We start from the raw sequence: 19,576 nt of genomic DNA, 5'->3' as shown, positions 1-19,576 counted from the left end.
GAGTATTCTCTCTCCCTCCCTCCCCCGCTCTCTCTGCTTTATCATGCTAGGCAGGTAAATCACAATTTGTTGTTGTTGCATGCCTTCGAGTCATGTCCAATTTATGGCGACCCTAAGGTGAACCTATCAAAGGAATTTTCTTGGCACGATATGTTCAGAGAAGGCTTTCCATTACCTTCCCCTGAGGCTGAGAGAATGTGACTCCACTGTGGTTTGAGTGTTGGACTACAACTCTGGAAATCGGGGTTTGATTCCCAACTCAGCCATGAAACCCACTTGGGAGAGTCACATTCACTCACCCTCAGCAGAAGGCAGTGGAAAGCCTCCTCTGAACAAATCTTGCCAGGAAAATTCCATGATAGGTTCACCTTAGGGTCACCATAAATCAGACATGTCTCATGCAGCTGCAGATAAGTCTACATAGGGACCACCCAATGCAGTATTCAAACACAAATCAAGAAACATGAGAAACACTGCCGACTGGGTAATCCAGAAAAATCAGCAATAGCAGAATATGTTATAAACCATCCTGGGCATAAAATGCTGTTTGAAAACAGTGAAATTCTGAACCATGCCAACAACTAGCAGGTCAGAATGCCCAGGGAAGCTATTGAAATCCAGAAACACCTGGACAATTTCAACAGGAAAGAAGAAACTCTTAAAGTAAACAATGTTTGGCTACCAGTCCTGAAAAACACCAAAATCAAGACCCAGCAAATGCAAAGAAAAGCCACCCAGAGTGAGGGGTTTTCCCAGCAGACAATGGATCATTAATTAAATAGACACCCTGTAGGCCTTGCCATTCAACAACACAACAATACACAAATCAAGGCAAGTAGTTGCAACATCAATTGATAGATAGATAGATAGATAGATAGATAGATAGATAGATAGATAGATAGATATTAAAAAACATTGTCCTCCCCTTCATCCTCCTCCTTCATCCTCCCGGTGCCTTCCTTCCCTGCTTGGCTTCCCTGGTGCCTTCCTTCCTTCTCCACTTGCCTCCCCAGTGCCTTTGTTCCTTCCCTGCTTGGCTTCCTCAATTGCCTCCCTGGTGCCTTCCTTCCTTCCTCATTTGGTTTCCCAGCATGGCTTCATTGGTGCCTCCACACTGTCCCCGGCCTTGGCTCTCTCCCCCCGTCGGCCTCCTCACTGTCCCCACCGGCCTTGGCTCTCCCCCCCTCCCCCAGCTTGTGCTCTATCGCCGACTTCCCCCATCTTTGGCTTGAAGCACCACAAATGGGAACAACCCCCCCCCCCCCAATTCAAGTGGCATAAAAAAGATCCCTTTTTATAGTGAGAACGAGAAATTGATTACAGACACGGAGCGGATCCAAATCACAACCAGTGTTATTCTGCCACTGGGAACCAGCCCAAAATGAATTTCAACACAAAGAAATGTAAGGTACTGCACTTAGGGTGGAAAAATGAAATGCATAGAATAGATAGAGAAAATCATTATTGATTTTTAAAAATAATAATAATATCAATACTTGCTTGTATCTGTGGAAGGGAAAATACTTTATAATGAAATGGAACAAATTGAAAGTAACATCTGGATCCTAGTTATCCCTATCCCAACAACTAAAATAAAAGCAACATTTAAACAGGAAAAAATGTGTCCTCTGAAGTCAGCCAGCATGTACTCCTCCATGCCAACTCGAGATTTGCCTGCCACTGTGGGAACTAGTAAATGTTGCCTTCAATGCTTACTAGCACCCAAGTTTTCCTTGTTCAATTGAGTAGCATTTATCTCTTACTCATATCCCTACCTTTTCCATGACAGTTAGGTTTATATTCACTGGACAGTTTTGAATTCTCATTTATTTGTGTCTCAAAGGCACAGGTGTGTTGTACCTTTTAAAGTCATGCAAATCTGTACATTTCACTTTCCCACACAACTGAATTTGACTAATTTTGATAAAACTGTTCAAAACCAAAATGAGTGTGTGTGTGTGTGTGTGTGTGTATCATCCATCCCTAGAGGATTTGTCAGTTTCTTTTTCTCTCACATATGATCTTAGCATATTTCTGTAAACTCTGATCAAAAAGACACTGAAATGAACACTCACTCATTCATTCATACAGAGGCCCTTGATGCTCTGGGAAAGATAAATCCATCTAGTATTGTGAATATGTTGTGGTTTTGTTACCATCTAGTGGTCAAATAGCAGATTGATGGGCTAAAATGCTTCTACATTTAGGCAGATGTTTGGCTGTTATGGACTCAGAGAAACATGAAATCTGTTCCTTGGCATTTCTGGTATTCCCTTCACATGTTAAGAGTATATAAGAATTCCTATGGCGGGTTATAGACCGCCCATTTGGGGCGGGCTGTCCCCGCCCCTTTCCCCGGTGTATTGGGGCCTCAGCGGCCAGAACGGCAGCCGCTGAGGCCCCAATCCGCTGCTTTTCAGGCTGCAGGGAAGTGGCAAAACGCCGCTTCCCCGCAGTCTGAAAAGAGGTGTCCCTGGGGCTTCAAGCCCCAAGGGCACCCCATGGCGGTGGGGAGGAGGAGAAAGGGGCCACTTGGCCCCTTTCTCCTTTGGCCCGCTGGGCGCAGCTATGTGAAGGCTGCGCCCAGCGGACCAAACCAGGAAGGAGCTCCGAAACAGAGCTCCTTCCTGCTCCACGCTAAGGGCGCACTAGACGCCCTGGCGCGGAGCGAGGACGTCACTTCTGTGCCGCCCCGTATAGAGGCGGCGCGGTCGTGACATCCTCATGGCGGTGGCCGTGTGGAACGGCCATCGCCATTTTGTGTGCTCTCCGCGCGTCGTAGGGTTGGGGGCGTCCAGAAAGGACGCCCCTTTTTAACCCTAGCACGCACGGAGCGCGTACTAAAGTGCCCGTCTGTAACAGGCCTATGTGTACATGAAATCTCAGGTATCTTGCAGCTAAAGTTTTTTTTGTGTGTGTGCTATTGTATTTATATTCCAGGAATGTCCAAGATACCTGATTCCACTTTGCATTTTTATCCTCATGGTCCTGTCAGCTAGGTTAGGCTGAGAGATGATAACTGTAAAACAAAACAGAACAACAACAACAAAAAAAGATCCAGTAGGCTGAAAGTATTTGAAAGAATTCTAAGTATTTGATCTAGATCTTATAAATAATAATAATAAAAATTTTATTTATATACCGCCCTTCCATTGATCAGGGCGGTGAACAACATAATAAAAACAATACATACAATATACATATTAAAAACAACTTAAAAACCCCGGTCAGCCATCCATCTTGCCAACAACATAGGGAGGAAGGCCATCTAGGACTTCACTCGGGGAATGCAGTTCGAAATAGAAGGGTTTTTAAGTCCCTTCTAAACTGGGCCAGGGAGGTGGCCGAGCGGAGCTATGTGGGCAGCGTGTTCCAAAGGGTCGGGGCAACGATGGAGTATGTCCTCCTCGTTGTAGAGGAGAATTTGGCCCCTGGAACCCTAAGTAATTGCTGCCCAGAAGTTCTGAGGGTGCGGGGCGGAATGTATGGGGAGAGGCGGTCCTTCAGGTATCCTGGGCCCAAGCCATGTAGGGCTTTATAGGTAATCACCAACACCTTGTACTGTGCCCGGAAGCGAATAGGCAGCCAGTGCAGATCTTTGAGCACAGGTGTAATATGGCTGGTCCTGGAAGTACCCGTGACCAGCCTGGCCGCCATATTCTGCACCAGCTGTAGCTTCCGGGTATGATACAAGGGTTGCCCCATGTAGAGCGCATTGCAGAAGTCCAATCTAGAGGTTACCAGAGCGTGTACCACCGTTTCAAGGTCCCTCTGGGCCAGGTATGGGCGCAGCTGGCGAATAAGCCGAAGCTGATAACAGGTGTTCTTGACCGTCGCATTCACCTGAGATGTAAGGTGAAGCGACGAATCAAGAAGCACCCCCAGACTGCGCACGGAGTCCTTCACAGGAAGCGTGATCCCGTTCAGGACAGGTGGAACCACCGCCATTCCTGGACCAGGGGATCCTATCACTAGTACCTCCGTTTTCTCTGGATTCAGACTGAGTCGGTTTTTCCTCATCCAGCCCATTACTGACTCCAGGCATGCCACGAGAGGAGCGACGCCATCCTCAGTCACTGCATCAGTCGGAGACATAGAGAAGACTATTTGGGTGTCATCAGCGTACTGATAACCCCGCGCCCCATGTCTCCGGATGATCTCTCCCAGCGGTTTCATGTAAATGTTAAATAGCATGGGAGACAGAATGGCTCCTTGAGGGACCCCAGTTGTAAGGGCCCTCTTATTGGAGCACACGTCTCCCAGCTGCACCATCTGGAACCTCCCAGAGAGGTAGGACCGGAACCACTGGAGCGCAGTGCCCCCGATTCCCACCTCAACCAGGCGTTCCAGAAGGATACCATGGTCTATGGTATCGAAAGCCGCTGAGATGTCCAAGAGCACCAACAGGGACACGCTTCCCCTGTCGATGCCCAGACGGAGATCATCGACCAAGGCGACCATGGCCGTCTCAACCCCGTAACCCGCCCGAAAGCCAGTTTGAAATGGGTCCAGATAATCCGTTTCATCCAAGACCGACTGAAGCTGGATTGCAACCGCTCTCTCGATCACCTTCCCCAGAAATGGCAGCAGCGAGACTGGCCGATAATTATTGTATACCAGGGGGTCGAGGGAGGGCTTTTTTAATAAAGGTTTTACGATGGCCAATTTTAAATCAGATGGAAATTGCCCTTCCCTCAAGGATGTATTAATAATCCGGCGTAACAGTAAAGTTACTGCCGGTCCCCCCTGCGCCGCTAACCATGAGGGACAAGGGTCGAGAGAGCAGGTTGTCTTCCGAACACTTCCGAGGATCTTGTCCACATCATCGGTACTTACCAACTCAAACTGATCCAGTTTAATAGAGTCCACGGAGGCTCTGGATGCCTCTACCCTAGGTTCTGCTCTAATGCCGGCGTTAAGACCTTCGCTTAACCGAGAGGTTTTATCCGCGAAGAAGTTGTTAAATTGGTCACAGCAGGCCTTAGAAGGTTCAAGGATCTGGTTCAGGGCGGGAGGGAGCTGAGTTAGCTCCCTGACCACCCTGAACAACTCTGCTGGACGCGACTCCGCGGACGCGACACGAGCACCATAGAACGAGTTCTTAGCTGCTCGTATCGCCTCTCCGTAGTCCTTCAAAAGGCGGTCTAGGAGAGCCTTGTCGGCTAAGCGTAGGTGTTTCCGCCAGCGGTGCTCTAGCCGTTGCAGGACCCGCTTCCTTGCCCGGAGGTCTTCCGTATACCAGGGCTTACGTTTGGAAGCGGGCCTGAGAGGGCGCTTGGGAGCGATGCTGTGTATAGGCCACTTCTACTCCAACATATATGCTATTTTCTCTTCCAATTGACATTGAACTTGGATTTGATGATGTGTGTATGTGTGTTTGAGCATATAATATAGAAGATGGTTAGCTGGGAAATGTTTCCCTAGATTCTGTTTTAAAAGAAAAACATGCCACATTTTCTTTCTTCCTCAGCGATGAGCAAGCTAACTAATATGAATTTGAGGCACCTTTGTATAAATATTAACAAATGCCCAAGACCTTTCATTGCTTACAGTATCAAGACAATTATCACGCCATTGCAACTACAATTACCATACCAAAATAAACAAACCAGTTAACACGAACACCAGACTAGGCAAAAGAGGGAGCAAAAAAGTGAGGAAGATATCTACATATCCATCAAGAGACTTTTTTTTCTTAGCGCTTTTATCTTGGGTATGATTTGACCAGGTGTAAAGTTGTAGGAGAATGATGCACCGTCAGAGACAGCTATGTTTCTATGTTACTCCCTTACATTACTTTCTCTAACTCAGGAGACATGCCTTGAAGTTAGAATAATGGGGCTCAGGCCTACTAGTAAGAAAAATGAGGCAGATGCATCAGGCAGCCGGTGCTGGGGATATAGAGCATTTAGGGTGGATTACCACCCAGTCAGCCTGATACCCAGGGCTGGAGAGTAGAAGCAGGAGTAAGGAATAAAGGAGTAAGAGTTTTTTACAAGAGTAGGAGTAGGAATAAGGAGTAACAAAATATATTTGTTATTCTTTATTCCTGTTATTGTACATGCAAATAACAAAAAGCAATTTTATTATATCGCACTGCGGAGGAGACTGGAAGGCAAAGAGAGGTTCTTACACACACACACACACCCCACTTGCTAAGTAACTGGGGCTTTTCCCCAGGGCTGGGGAGTAGGAGTAAGAATAAGAAGTAAAGGAGTAAGAGGCTTTACAGAAGTAAGAGTAGGAGTCACATTAAGAAAAAATATCTTATTCTGGAGTAGGACAAGGAGTAACCCCCAAATCACCACTACTCCCCAGCCCTGATGATATAAATACTAGGAAAAATTATAGATCAGATAATGAAACAGACAGTCTATAAGCACATAGAAAGTAATGTCGTGATCACTAAAACATGGGTTTCTCAAAAACAAGCCATGGCAGACTAATCTTATCTCCTTTTTTTTTTTATATATATAAAATTACATTTGATAGATGAAAGGAATGCTATGGATGTAGCATATCTTGATTTCAGTAAGGCTTTTGACAAAGTCCCCCATGATATTCTGACAAACAAGCTACTAAAATGAAGACTAGACAATGCAACTGTTAGAAAAGAACCCAAAAGGTGTTCACCAGTAGTTCCTCTTCATCCTGGAAAGAGGTGGATAGTGGATGGCACAGGGTTTTGTCCTGGGCCCAGTGGTCTTTATCATCTTTATCAATGACTTGGGTGATGAAACATAATCTGCAGATAACACCAAATTAGAAGGGGTAGGTCTGAGATGGCGAACCTATAGCACGCGTGCCACGGGTGGCATGCGACGCCATTTCGCCAGGCACGGGGCGACGGAGAAGGCAGAATGGGCACACGTGTGCCCATTCCGCCTCCTCCCTGCCATTTTTGGGCCTCCTGCTGTCTCTCTGAGAGAGCGGGAAGCCAGAAAATGGCACCTGGGAGGAGACAGGCTCGTGCGCGTCTGTCTCCTCCTCCCAGCTGTCTTCCCATTCCTCCGTGTGAAAGGGCTCCATGGAGCCCTTTCGCGTGGAGGAAAGGGCCGAAGAGAAGGGGGCTGGGACGCGTGCCCAGCCTCCTCCTCCTCGGCTTCCCTTTCCTCCGCACGAAAGGACTCCATTGAGCCCTTTCGCGCGGAGGAAAGGGCCGAAGAGAAGGGGGCTGGGATGCATGCCCAGCCTCCTCCTCCTTGGCTTCCCTTTCCTCCACATGAAAGGACTCCATGGAGCCCTTTCGCACGGAGGAAAGGGCCGAAGAGAAGGGGGCTGGGACGTGCGCCCAGCCTCCTCCTCCTCGGCTTCTCCTTCCCTCCTCGTCCTCCCAGACCCACAGCTGCGCTGCCATGGGTTTGGGAAGGCGAGGAGGGAAGGCGAAACAGCCCATGGAAAAGGTGGGGGGAGAAGCTGGCTTCCTCCTCCTCCCGCCCATGGGGCTTCGCCAGGTCGGAGGTGTCCTTTGGAGGACACCTCCGGCCTGGGGCAGCCCCGAAGACGGGAGCAGGGGCCGCCGGCTTCCTCCTCCTCCTGCCCGTGGGGCTTTGCCAGACTGGAGGTGTCCTTCGGAGGACACCTCCGGCCTGGGGCAGCCCCAAGGACGGGAGCAGGGGCCGCCGGCTTCTTCCTCCTTCCGCCCACAGGGCTTCTCCAGGCCAGAGGTGTCCTTTGGAGGACACCTCCGGCCTGGGGATGCCCCGGGGACAGGCGCAGGGCCTGCGGACCCTTTGCTCCTGCCCCCCACGGGCCCTTACTGGTCCCCAGCTGTCTCTGAGAGAAAGTTGGAGGCCAAGGGAAGGGCAGGAGGAGCAGGTGTGCGCCTGTCACTCCTCCCCCAATTTCCCCCGACTTCCAGCTGTCTCTGAAAGACAGCTGGAGGCCGGGAAAGGGCGTGGGGAAAGCCCCGCCCCTGGAAGGTGGAAGCCCCGCCTCTGGCACAGGCCCCTGCCCCCGGAGGGCGGAATCTCCACCCTTGGCACGGCAACCTAAAAAGGTTCGCCATCACTGGGGTAGGTAATACCCCAGAGGACAGAATCAAATTCAAAATAACCTTAACAGATTAGAAAGTTGGAGCAAAACTAACAAAATGAATTTTCTGTTGGAAAATCTTTGCATTCTCTTTCCCCCTTCTTTGATAGATGGGGATTACCTTCATGCAAACTCCACTCTCTCTCTCATTCAAACTAACCATGTGACTTAGGTCAGTCCCCCTTTGGGACTAAGGGGCTCTACAGATGGGCAGGAAGGGGCAGGGAGACTCTGCCCCAGACCAGTGCTTCAGCAACTGCATGCTGCAGCACCGATCTAGCCTCCGTAGAACACAAAAACAAACCAGGAAAAATGGCTCCTTTTTGTGCCCTCAAAGGGGCACCACAGCCACCACCACGCAGCTTGATAATGCCCCTTTGGCACAGCACTCTTTGGGCACTGTGCCAAAGGGATATCATCATGGCATGCACCGTCTGAACGGGTGCATGCCAAGATGGTGCCCAGGCAGCGCAGTGAGGGCTTTGAGCATGGGGACACCCTGCCCACAGGCTGGCACTTTTCACCGGTCTGTAAAGGGCCTAACTTATTTTCTCTCTCAAGAGTTTCAGCTGAGGTGTTCCCATCTTCTTGGTCTCTCAACTTTATTTGGAAAGATTGTGAGATAAATATTTCTCTTTACCTGAAATATTCACTAGCTAGATTAGGATATTGTGTGTGTGTGTGTGTGTGTGTGTGTGTGTGTGTGTGTGTGTGTGTGTATTAAAGCCATTAGTAAACTTTTGTTTTGAACGGCAAGTTACTTGTGTTATTTTTGAGTCATTCTCAGTTCTTAGGGAAGTTTAATTAGACAAAAGCACATTTCTGCTGTTTTAAACCCAAACTCTAACAAGCTTTGCTTTGGTATTTTTGATATTTAAATATTTTTCTTTACTTAAAAAGGCTGAAGCCTTAGGAAACTTAATTACCCAAACATTTTTGCCCCACTAGAGCAGAAGATGAGAGATAGCTGTTTAAGAATAAGAGGACTAAAAGAGCAAAGGAAAGAAAATCTATATAACAGAATCATACCCTATTTGGTAATTTTTTTAGAGACAGGCCAGGAAAAAGTTAGATCTGAAATTGATAAAATGTACAGAATAGATTCCTGGATAGCACAACAAAAGAAATTGCCTAGGGACATTGTAATTTATTTCGTAAAAACTCAATTTAAAGAGGAGATCCTACAGCAGTACTTCTCAAATAGTGGGGCAGGCCCCCCAGGGGAGGCGCGAGGCTCCGTAAAGGGGAGCGCGAGGCTCTGTTATGCAGAGGTGTACTTATAACAATTTTATAGACAAATGATACTATTTACAGTCGCATGGGGGGCGCGAAATGTTTTCTACTTCCTAGGGGGGCATGACAGAAAATAATTGAGAAGCACTGTCCTACAGAAACATTTCAACACCGGATTAAAAATCAAAGATGCAGACATTCTCCTTTTAAAAGATTGTCTCCATTGTCAAATGCCTGGTAAATACACTCACCAGGAAATGTCATGTGATAAACATCAGGCATTTCCTGGTTTTCTCTAGTTTAACTCTCACTTAAATCCCATTTGCCCCCTAGTGTGATAAAGCAGTTTGTCAAAGACAACTTATTCAAATTTGGAGGTGAAAAATTGGCAGAGTGCAGTTGCCAATTTTGTGGTCCCAATTTAGTGTAGTAGGAGTAATTTTATCAATAATGAGATGAAACTTTTTCTTTCCAGGTGTGGGCTTTTCTCCTGTTCTGTTCATTGAGTCACTTCACAAGCAACTCAACGAATGCAGCTCTGAATTCAGTATCAACATGGAGGCAGTAGAGACAGGCCCTGATGAAGATGTGAGGCAAAGGAGATTCCAAGAGCAGGCTAAGGAGAAACAGGAATCACGGCAAGTGACAGTAATGTCTAAAATATCCCAGCATCTATACATAGTACATTTTAATCAAAGCATAGTCCCTGACTATAAGCTTAGTCTAAAATTGTATGTTGTAAATATTTGATTTTAGACTGTAAGCTATTTTAATATTTCCCAAATTTTTAAATATGTCATTGCTTGTTATATATTTATCTTACATGTTGTACACCGCTTTGATCTTGGGAAAAGCAGTCAATAAATAAACAATTTATTATTATTATTATTATTATTATTATTATTATTATTAAAACACACACACACCACAAAAGGTTAAAGGCTGGGAATAGAACTGGAAAAGCAACAAAGTAAGTCACCCATTGTTAAAGTCACACAGTAATTATAATAAAAACTACGGTAGAATGAATAGAAAAAGTTTAGCAAGGGAACAAAGATAAAGGGCAGCCACAGTCATGCACAGACAGAGCGGATGCCACTGTCTGCAATATACAATGAAATGGTGGCCACTGGATGACTGTTGGAGGACAAAAAGCTTGGTGAAATCAGAAAAATAATACTAATCATGCCATGTCTTGAAATCCCACAGAGAGAAGAGCTCACTGCTGCAGAAGCAGAAAGTCTTTGCTGAAAGCCAGTCTTTGCTTGAGTATGTATGTATTTCTCTCTTTCCCACCCCTGACAGGAAAGATAAATCATTACAGAGGCTCTGTATGAAGTGACTGACCCTGGAATTCAGCAGGCTCTCAGTATGATCTTGGGCAAGTTACTTTCACTCCAATATACACAAACACAGGGAACATTTTTGTCTTGTAGTCTGCATCCCTTCAAACTGACATTTCCCAGTGGTGTCAGTAGGGGGTGTGTGGACCACACCGAGTGAAACCCCAGAGGGAGATGTCACCTGGTGGGGTGGTACACCTGGAGGGACTGGCACAACTACTGGGCAAGAGAGAAATTGTGCTTTCCTGCTGCACTGCTGCCACCCTCAGTAGCGGAGGCTGACGAGAGTATGATGTCCTCAGAGTCCCACGCAGCAGTCACCATGTAAGACGCTGAAGACCAGGGAGGTGGAGCCTTCTGAGTCCCATGTGGCAGTCACCATACTGGACTCTGAAGGCTGGGGGTGGGCGGTGGAGCTTTTAGAGTCAGGTGTGGCAGCAGCCATTCTTGCTGGAAGTCTGATCACTTATTGAAAGGTATCCTTTTTATTCTATTGCTCTGTCAGTACCACTCCCTCCACCCCTCTCTTTTCCCTCTCAGAGATCTGAATCGATGACTTGCAAGAGAGGTCCCCCACAACTTCTTCCTTAGCTCCCTCTGATTCAGCTTGTCTAACTTTTTTCTCTTTCCCCACTATCCTCCTGCTCTCCCCAGTCCTCCCCCTATGCCCTGGAAATTAAACTGAGGACTATATGCATCCCATAGGCTGCCTATCTCTGATTAAGCACTATTTTTTAAAATCATAGTAGAAGGTTTGAGTGTTGGACTAGGACTCTAGAGACCGGAATATGATTTCCTGCTCAGCCATGAAACCCACTGGGTGACCTTGGGCAAGTCACATGCCCAGCCTTAGGGGAAGGCAATGGCAAGCCCCCTCTGAACAAATCTTGCCAAGAAAAAAACATGATAGGTTCACCTTAGAGTTGCCATAAGTCAGAAACTGTTTGTAGGCACAACAACAACAAAGAAGGTAGAATTCCTGTTGCACTATTGTGGATGTGCTTGCTGCATAGTCAAGTGGTGAATGATGCTAGCAAAGTCAAAAGCAATGTTGCTTTTTCCACTGCAAGGTCAGAACCTTATTTATTAATGCAAAGCATTGGGGAACCTATCTGTTAAGAAACTGAATTCAGGGGTCCAGCAAAGGCAGTGAGACATGGAAGGGCTGGAATGCATGGGAGCATGGGACCAAATCATGCAACTGAGTTGCGTGGGAGTAGCTCGGCTCCTCACAGGCTATCTCTACTTTTTCCACACACTAATAGTGAACCATATGCCATGTGTGTGCTGTCATGTAACAAACATACTTACAAGGTTATTAGCATCCTGAAAGAAAATAAAACCAAACTTTGCAAAACAACCAAAAAAACTTCTCAAAGTGGCTTATTCATTCATTTATTTTTTTGTAATTTTTATCAGTCATCTTCCATTTTGGTAACCTCCTATGAATTAGAAACCTCCAAGAGCCCCTGTGATCGCCATCCCTGCATACGTCATGACTGCCTTGATTGAATCAATCCATCTATACTATTGTCTCACTTTTGTTTTTGCTTCCCATGTTTCTCAGCATTACTGTTTTTTCAGTCAGTCATATGATCGTGAGTACAGTGGACCCTTGTTATACGCTGGGGTTTGGTTCCAAGATCCCCCGAGGATAACAAAATCCGTGGATGCTCAAGTCCCATTAAATATGACATAGTAAAATGGCGTCCTTTATAAAAAAAAATGGAAAATCAATGTTTGATATTTGAAATTTATACTTTTTTGAACATTTTCAAACCGTGGATGCTTGAATCCATGTATAAAAAATTCAGTGTCTAAAAAGGGCCGACTGTATATGCCCAAAGTATGATAACCTCACCTTGTTATTTTTGCTTTTAGGGAGAAATCAGATTTGATTTCCTCTTGGACCCATTTATTTGTTGTTTGACAGTTCATGGTAACCATAGAACCCTCCTCCAGCACTACATTTCAAATGAATTGATTTTCTTCCCAATTTTGTTCTTTGTTCACTGTACAGCTGTCACATATATACATGCATGCATACATACATACATACAAATGGAAATATTTATTTATTTCAAGAGTTTTAAGAGCCTCTTTCAATTCACCTTCTCTAATTGTGGGTTGATTGTCTAAAGGTTCTTTTTATATAGTTCTTCACTGCATTGCTTCCAGCTGATTTTTATTTTGCCCTCATTACATAATGTGTTCCCCTGTTGGTAATTGCTGTGTGCCTTCAACTCATTTCTCACCCTAAAGTGAAGTTATCATTGGGTTTTCTTGGCAAAATTTGTTCAGAAGGGATTTGACTTTGATTATTATTATTATTATTATTATTATTATTATTATTATTATTACTGTTGTTGTTGTTGTTTAAAGCATCTCTGATCCCCCATATCATAAGATCTCTGAGTGGCTTGCAATAAAATCAGTTTGAACAGTTTAGAGGTTCTGTTCAGGTTCTTCTAGTCTTATTTTTTTAAATAACCCTATATGTTATAAGGTAATATCTGTTTTTCTCATCTTTGCTAATAAATGTAAAAATTTCTTTTTCCTCACAATTCCAGGCAATCATCTTTAACAATATATTTATCTGAATTCTCGAGGGCTGCCAGGAAAACTGATAAAATTGCCCTGGATCTAAATACAACCATTTTATCTCCACTCTCCCACAAATCACATATGAACCCATAAAGCTGATCTGCTAGCAATCCTGTTCTTCTCTGTCTCTCTTTTGCAGTGAGCTTCTGGAAGTACAACATTTCCGCACCATCTACAACATTTTTGTGGCCGTGTTCTGTGTCTTTGTTCTCAGGACAGTCGTTGTGGATTCCCTTGATGAAGGATGGTATGGTTCACAAGTGAGACTGAGGAATTTCCTGCATCATATACTAACATAATGTATAATTGGAGTAGATAACCAGAGGAGTAGATGTTTGGGATCTGGTATTCCCCTCCCCCCCCCCAACAATAACAAACACAGCTGTTGTTAGCTGCTTTTGAGTCAATCTTAACTCATGGCAATTCTCTGAATGAAATATCTCCAAGCCCCTTATGCTCTACCTGCTTGCTCAGGTCAAGTAAGCTCAGGCCCATGGTCTCTCTGATTGACTCTATCCATTTGACATGTGGCCTTCATCTCTTTCTACATCCCTCCACCTTCCCCAGCATCATTGTCTTTTCTAATGTGTTGTGTTGTGTCTTCTCATTATATGGCCGAAGTATGACAGCCTCAGTTTAGTCATCTTGGCCTCCATGAAGCGTTCTGACTTGATCTGCTCTAAGACCCATTTGTTTGTCTATTTATCTGCCCATGCATTCTTCTCCAGCACCCCATTTCAAATGAATTAATTTTCTTTCTATCTGCCATCTTCACTGTCCAGCTCTCACAGCCATACATGGTAATAGGGTATACAATAGCTTGAACTATTTTAACTTTAGTATTCAGCTATATATCGTTACATTTTAGGATTTTGTCTAGTTCTTTCATAGCTGCCCTTTCCATTCCTAATCTTCTGATTTCTTGACTGCAGTCTCTGTTCTGGTCAATGTTTCATTCAAGGTATGAGAAATCTTTAACTATGTTGATTTCCTCACTATCTAGGTTGAATTTATGTAAATCCTCTGTGGTCAATATTATTAGGCCAGCTTTTGCACTTTCTTCTTTTACTTTCTTTAGTAATTGTTCCAAGTCTGTGATGTTTTTTGCTAGTATTTTCTTAAGAGCATTCCATAGTAATTCTTATCCTATGCACTCGTTGCGGAACAGTTGTGTTCATGGTTCTGGTTGTGTTTCTATCACCCTTTTCATAGAATCATAGAATAATAGAGTTGGAAGAGACCGCAAGGGCCATCCAGTCCAACGCCCTGCCATGCAGGAATCCAAATCAAATCATCTTCGACAGATGGCCATCTATTCCTTCTTTTCTTTCCTTTACTGCTTGAACTGTTTCTTCTGTTATCCACTGTTTCTTCTCTTTCTTTTTGGCCACAGATAGTGTCTTTCTGCCCTCGTCCTTGATTATATCTCTGGCTTCTGTACATAGCTCTTGTGGTTCCTAGTTGATTATGCCTAATAAAGCAATAGCAATAGCAAGTACATCTCTATGCCGCTTATCAGTGCACTTAAGCACTCCCTGAGTGGTTTACAATGTGTAAACTAATTGCTCCCAACAAGCTGGGCACTCATTTTAGCAACCTATGCAAGGATGCCAGGCTGAGTTGATCCTGAGCCCCTGACTGTTAGTGAACTCAAAATCTTGTGGTTTATGAGTGAGTGGCTGCAGTACAGGCATTTAACCACTTTGCCACCTGGGCTCTTAAAGCAAATCTGTTTTTCATATTGTCTGTAAATTCTGTTGAATTGTTCTTCAAGTCATATTTTGGTCTGATGACTGTTTTTTTTCCCTTCTTCTTCAGCTTTTCTCTAATCTTTGATATGATTAGCTTATGATTTGTGCTGCAGTAAGCCTTGTATAGTTTTGGCCATGAGAATGGAACTCCTCCATCTTCTGCTTGCAATTATATAGTCTATTTGATTTTTGTTTTGTACATCTGGTGATGTCCATGTGTATAGTCTCCTCTCTGGTTGTATGAAGAATATATTTGTGATGAATAGATTGCTGACCTCACAAAATTCTATCGGTTGCTCTCCTGCTTCATTTCTTGTTCCTAATCCAAATAGTCCTACAGTGTTTGGGGGGCATTCCCACTTGGCAGATAAAGCAGATTACATTGGCACGATTCTGATTATGTTCCAGGAATAATTCGAATTTGTTCCATCATTTCCATTACGAAAAGGGGCAAATTACCTCAATTCATTTAGACCCTGTTTTCGTTCCCATTTATTTTAAATCGCTTTATTTTAAAGCGGATTAACTTGCTCCCTGTTCCCATTTGTGTCTGCAAGCTGTCAATCAAGTGCCTAAGCTTCAGATGTCACAAGTCTTGGAGGGGAGAGGTTTGGGGCAGCCAATGGAAATCGGCTGCATCCGAGGCTCTTCTGTTGTGTCTCCCCAGACTAGAAGGAGCCTTATTCGTCCTCTTCTGCGTCTCCCCATATTAACTGCCATAACTCAGTGCTAGGGAATCCTGGGAATAGTAGTTTATTATGGCACCAGCACTCTCTGGCAGAAGAGGATAAATGTCTCACAAACACAACAGTTCCCATAATTCCTTAGTACTGAGCCAGGGAAGGTTAAGGGGTCTCAAACTGTATTATTTCTACAGTGGGTTTGAAAGTACAGATGAGGTTTTTTTTCATAAATTAAAAAAGTTGTTACTTTATAGTTTACTTTAGATACACACACACACACACACACACACACAAATATAAAACCTACTGTTTCAGTGGAGAGAGAATCTGCATCCAAAGCCCAGGGTTGGAGAATATACACACACACACACACATACACACACACACACACAAATATAAAACCTACTGTTTCAGTGGAGAGAGACTCTGCATCCAAAGCCCAGGGTTGGCAAATGGGATCAAGGGGGAAAGGCAGCGGGCTTCAGTGGGGAGAGACTCTATGGGGAAGAGAGAAAAGAAGGCTTGATTCCCCCCACCTCAGATCCCTGGGTGTGCAGGCTCTCCTGTGTCTTCCCATAGTTTCTCTGGGAAAGAGAGAATGAGCCTCCATTCCTGAAAATCCCTTTGCCTGCCCCATTGCTCCCTGGGCTGTCTGGGGGGCGATCAAGCAGGCATGTCCTGCAAAGCCCATCTGCTGCTCAGGCGTTCAGGCAGAGGCGAAAAAAGAAAAAATAATAGTTTAAAATGGTGTTCAATGGCTCTCCTCACACATCGGTCTATGAATGAGGAGCAGAGGGGAGGTTGCAATCCACCGGGGGAAAGGCTATGCGAATAGAAGAAAGAAAATGGTGCTGGCGACGCAGAAAGAGAACAAAGAGGGTGACACCCCCAGGCCAGCCCCTTGAGCGCTGCTCCTCCCATCTCCAGGTTCCCAAATCAGACACCCTTGTCGTTCCCTTTCGGATACTGCGAATCGGACCCCGGGAGCAAAAATAATCCACGTTAAAACCTACTGTTTTTTAAAACCGGTTTATAGGCATATAATCCAGATTATACAATAAAACCCGAATCAGATTTGAAACTGAATGAGAACAATTCCGGGGCAATGCGGATTGGATTCAGGGTTAAATGGGAACGATGCCCCCTTAATTCGCATCCTAATCGGCGTTTTAGGCCAGTGGGAACGCCACCTGAGTCTTCTTTGCTTTCTACTTTAGCATTCCAGTTGCTTATTATTATCAAGCAATCCTGTTTTAGTGTGTTGTAAATTTCTTCTTAGACTGCATTATAGAATGTCTCAATTTCTTCTTCTTCTGCCTCTGTGGTTGTTGCATATACTTGAATTATATTAATATTTATAGGTTTTCCCTGAAGTCTTATGGACATGATTCAGTATGATTTTGTGTTGTATCCTTTGACTGCTTTTAATACATGTCTCCTGATTATGAAAGCCACCCCATTCCTTCTTTTCATTCCATTTCCTGAGTACAACACTGTGTAGTTATCTAAGTCAAAATGACCCATTCTTGTCCATTTTAAGTCACTTACCCCTAGTATTGCTATGTTTATGCATTCTATTTCCTTTTTTACTATGTCTTGGTTCGCTTGGCTCAGGCTTCTTACATTCCATGTTTATACAATATGTGTAATGCTGCTTCGAATGTTCTTTACTTTGATGGGTGTGTCTGCTGCTTGGATTCCTGCCTTTTTGTGTTTTTCTGTGCCTTTGTTTGGTTCTCACTTTGTGATTATCCCCTATGCTTCCTTTTCTGCTCTCTGTTTGTGTCCTTGTCCTGCCATTTGTTCCATTCTGGGCTGTCCCATCATAGGGTTTTCTTGGTGAGAGGTTTCTGCAAAGAGGTTCACCATTGCCGTACTCTCCACAATGCTAACATGCATCAATAATGGTGTCACTGATGTTCTCACTGTGAGATTTTCCGTCACCCATCACTTCTGCTGTGGCCCAGTAGTTGTTTATTCCCCCCCCCCCTTAATTCTGTGTTTTTGACTTTGTGCTGCTGGCTGCTAGGTCCACCCACAAGCAACCCAGTTACTCAGCAGAAATGATGCCCTACCCATGTAGACCATGTACTCTTGGAGGACATGGGACAGAAACACAGAAATAGAAATGCCCATTTTACCCTTCAAAAGCAGTGAGAATCAATGGTGGCCTTGCCAGACACAACTCATTTTCTACTCTCTTCTCAAGACTGGTCTGGAAATATATATGTATATTGAAGACTCATTCACACTAGCATTTTTGAGACACTCTCTCAGCCATATAATAATATAATAATATGATAATATAATCTCTCAGCAATATAATATGTGTGTGAGAGGTTTAGTTTGCACCAATTTTGGGAAAAAGTATGTTGTGGTTTTATTTCTTGGGAAAGAGGAAAAAATGACCCCTAACTCACAGCCCCACTGATAGGTTTGTTTTTTTAATGTCAAGCAAATGATACACAGCTTTGTCATAATGATGATGCGAGTATTTAAAGGAGCAGTCTACTGTGGCCATTCGATAGCAAATATGTGAACAAACTGTCAAATTTTATTTAAAAAAAAGAAAGAAAGAAACCACTGCCTAATAATGTTCCCTGGCTTTGGCTTTCCCTCTGGGAATCAGACACTGATGCAGATAAATCACTGGCAGAAGAGGGGGAAAAGCCAGGCTGCACTTTAAAGAGACTATTTAGACTATGGGAAATTTGAATCCACTGCATTTCTGGAGCTGCTTTTTTCACTCCTGCAAACAAGTGTTGAGAGGTAAAAACAATGACGCTTGGCTGGCAGGGAGAGGGTAAAGGGGTGAGCATGATCCACCCCATGTACATTAACCCCTCCCTCTTGAATGCCCCGAATGGGATCGGGAGAAAGTTCCCATTGGCAGCACCCTGATAAAACTCAGGGTTTTGGAAAAGAAACATGGAAAAACTCGATCTTGGAAAAACCGGGTTAAGGGGGATTTGTGCCAGTCCCCCTTTAATTCGAGTTGGGAAAAACTGGCACAAGTGTGAATGACCTCCTTTTAAACTGGTTTGCAAACTGATTTATAACATAGTATGATCAGCCCCTGAGATAACCATTCTGATCAATGATAAAAGAAGTCTTAAATCCACTGTGGGGGAATACCTTTATTATGACCAACTGACATGCCACAAAAGTGTGCAAGCCTCTGTGTTCTCCAATTTACTCATATGCGTAAATGATACCCCCTCCTATCAAGGAATTGGTGGTAAAATTTGAAAAGAAAAAGGCATGGAAAGTGAGATTTTGATGTGCCTTAAACCGAAACTTTTAAGAGAATGAAACTTTAACATCACAATTCACAAGATTATTCAAAATGATTGTATAATACAAGATTTTCTTTTTAGAACATCTGGGACCAAATTGTTGGAGGTCCCTAGGTCTAATTTGACTCGGACCTCACAGAGGGCTTTTACCACTGCTGCCCCGGTACTTTGGAATAAGCTCCCTGCAGAGCTTCGCTCCGCCGCCTCGTTAGATGTTTTTAAAAAACAGCTGAAAACATATCTATTCCGGCTGGCCTTCCCACCTTAAATTGTTTGTCTGTTTTTCCTGCCCCTTCCTGTTTCCTTGACCCTGGATTGATGATTGTTTCTGCATTTTTCTATTGCCCCTGTCAGATGTATTTTTTTATTTATCGTTTTCCTGTTCCTGTTTTGTAATAATGGTTTTAATTGCTGATTGAATTTTATCTATATTGTAATGTTTTTATAATTCTGTAAGCCGCCCTGATCATTCCTTGGAAGGGCGGGGTATAAATAAAATTTATTATTATTATTATTATTATTATTATTATTATTATTATTTGGTTTTCTCTGTATTGGAGGAAAATAATCAGAGATCAATGTATTACCTATTCTTAGAATTTAAAATAAATGTAGTAACTTTACATTTTGGG

General features: G+C 44.1%; 1 pseudogene across 1 annotated transcript in view; it reads left to right on the top strand.

The window, feature by feature from the left end:
* Positions 1-7,439: 7,439 nt before the first annotated feature.
* LOC149322646 (sterol O-acyltransferase 2-like) overlaps positions 7,440-19,576 on the top strand; it is a 30,337-nt pseudogene continuing 18,200 nt past the window's right edge. Inside the window, exons 1-5 of the transcript XR_016281762.1 lie at positions 7,440-7,667; positions 7,862-8,015; positions 9,743-9,905; positions 10,477-10,536; positions 13,354-13,461. The product of XR_016281762.1 is annotated as a sterol O-acyltransferase 2-like (transcript). The remainder of the gene's footprint in view (positions 7,668-7,861; positions 8,016-9,742; positions 9,906-10,476; positions 10,537-13,353; positions 13,462-19,576) is intronic.

This window comes from Sceloporus occidentalis, unplaced genomic scaffold (assembly GCF_023333645.1).
Source record: "Sceloporus occidentalis isolate IW3139 unplaced genomic scaffold, rSceOcc1.0.p SCAF_1, whole genome shotgun sequence".
Classification (NCBI taxonomy): Eukaryota; Metazoa; Chordata; class Lepidosauria; order Squamata; family Phrynosomatidae; genus Sceloporus; species Sceloporus occidentalis.
Note: the sequence above shows the minus strand (reverse complement) of the source record. Positions and strands in the feature narration are given on the sequence as shown.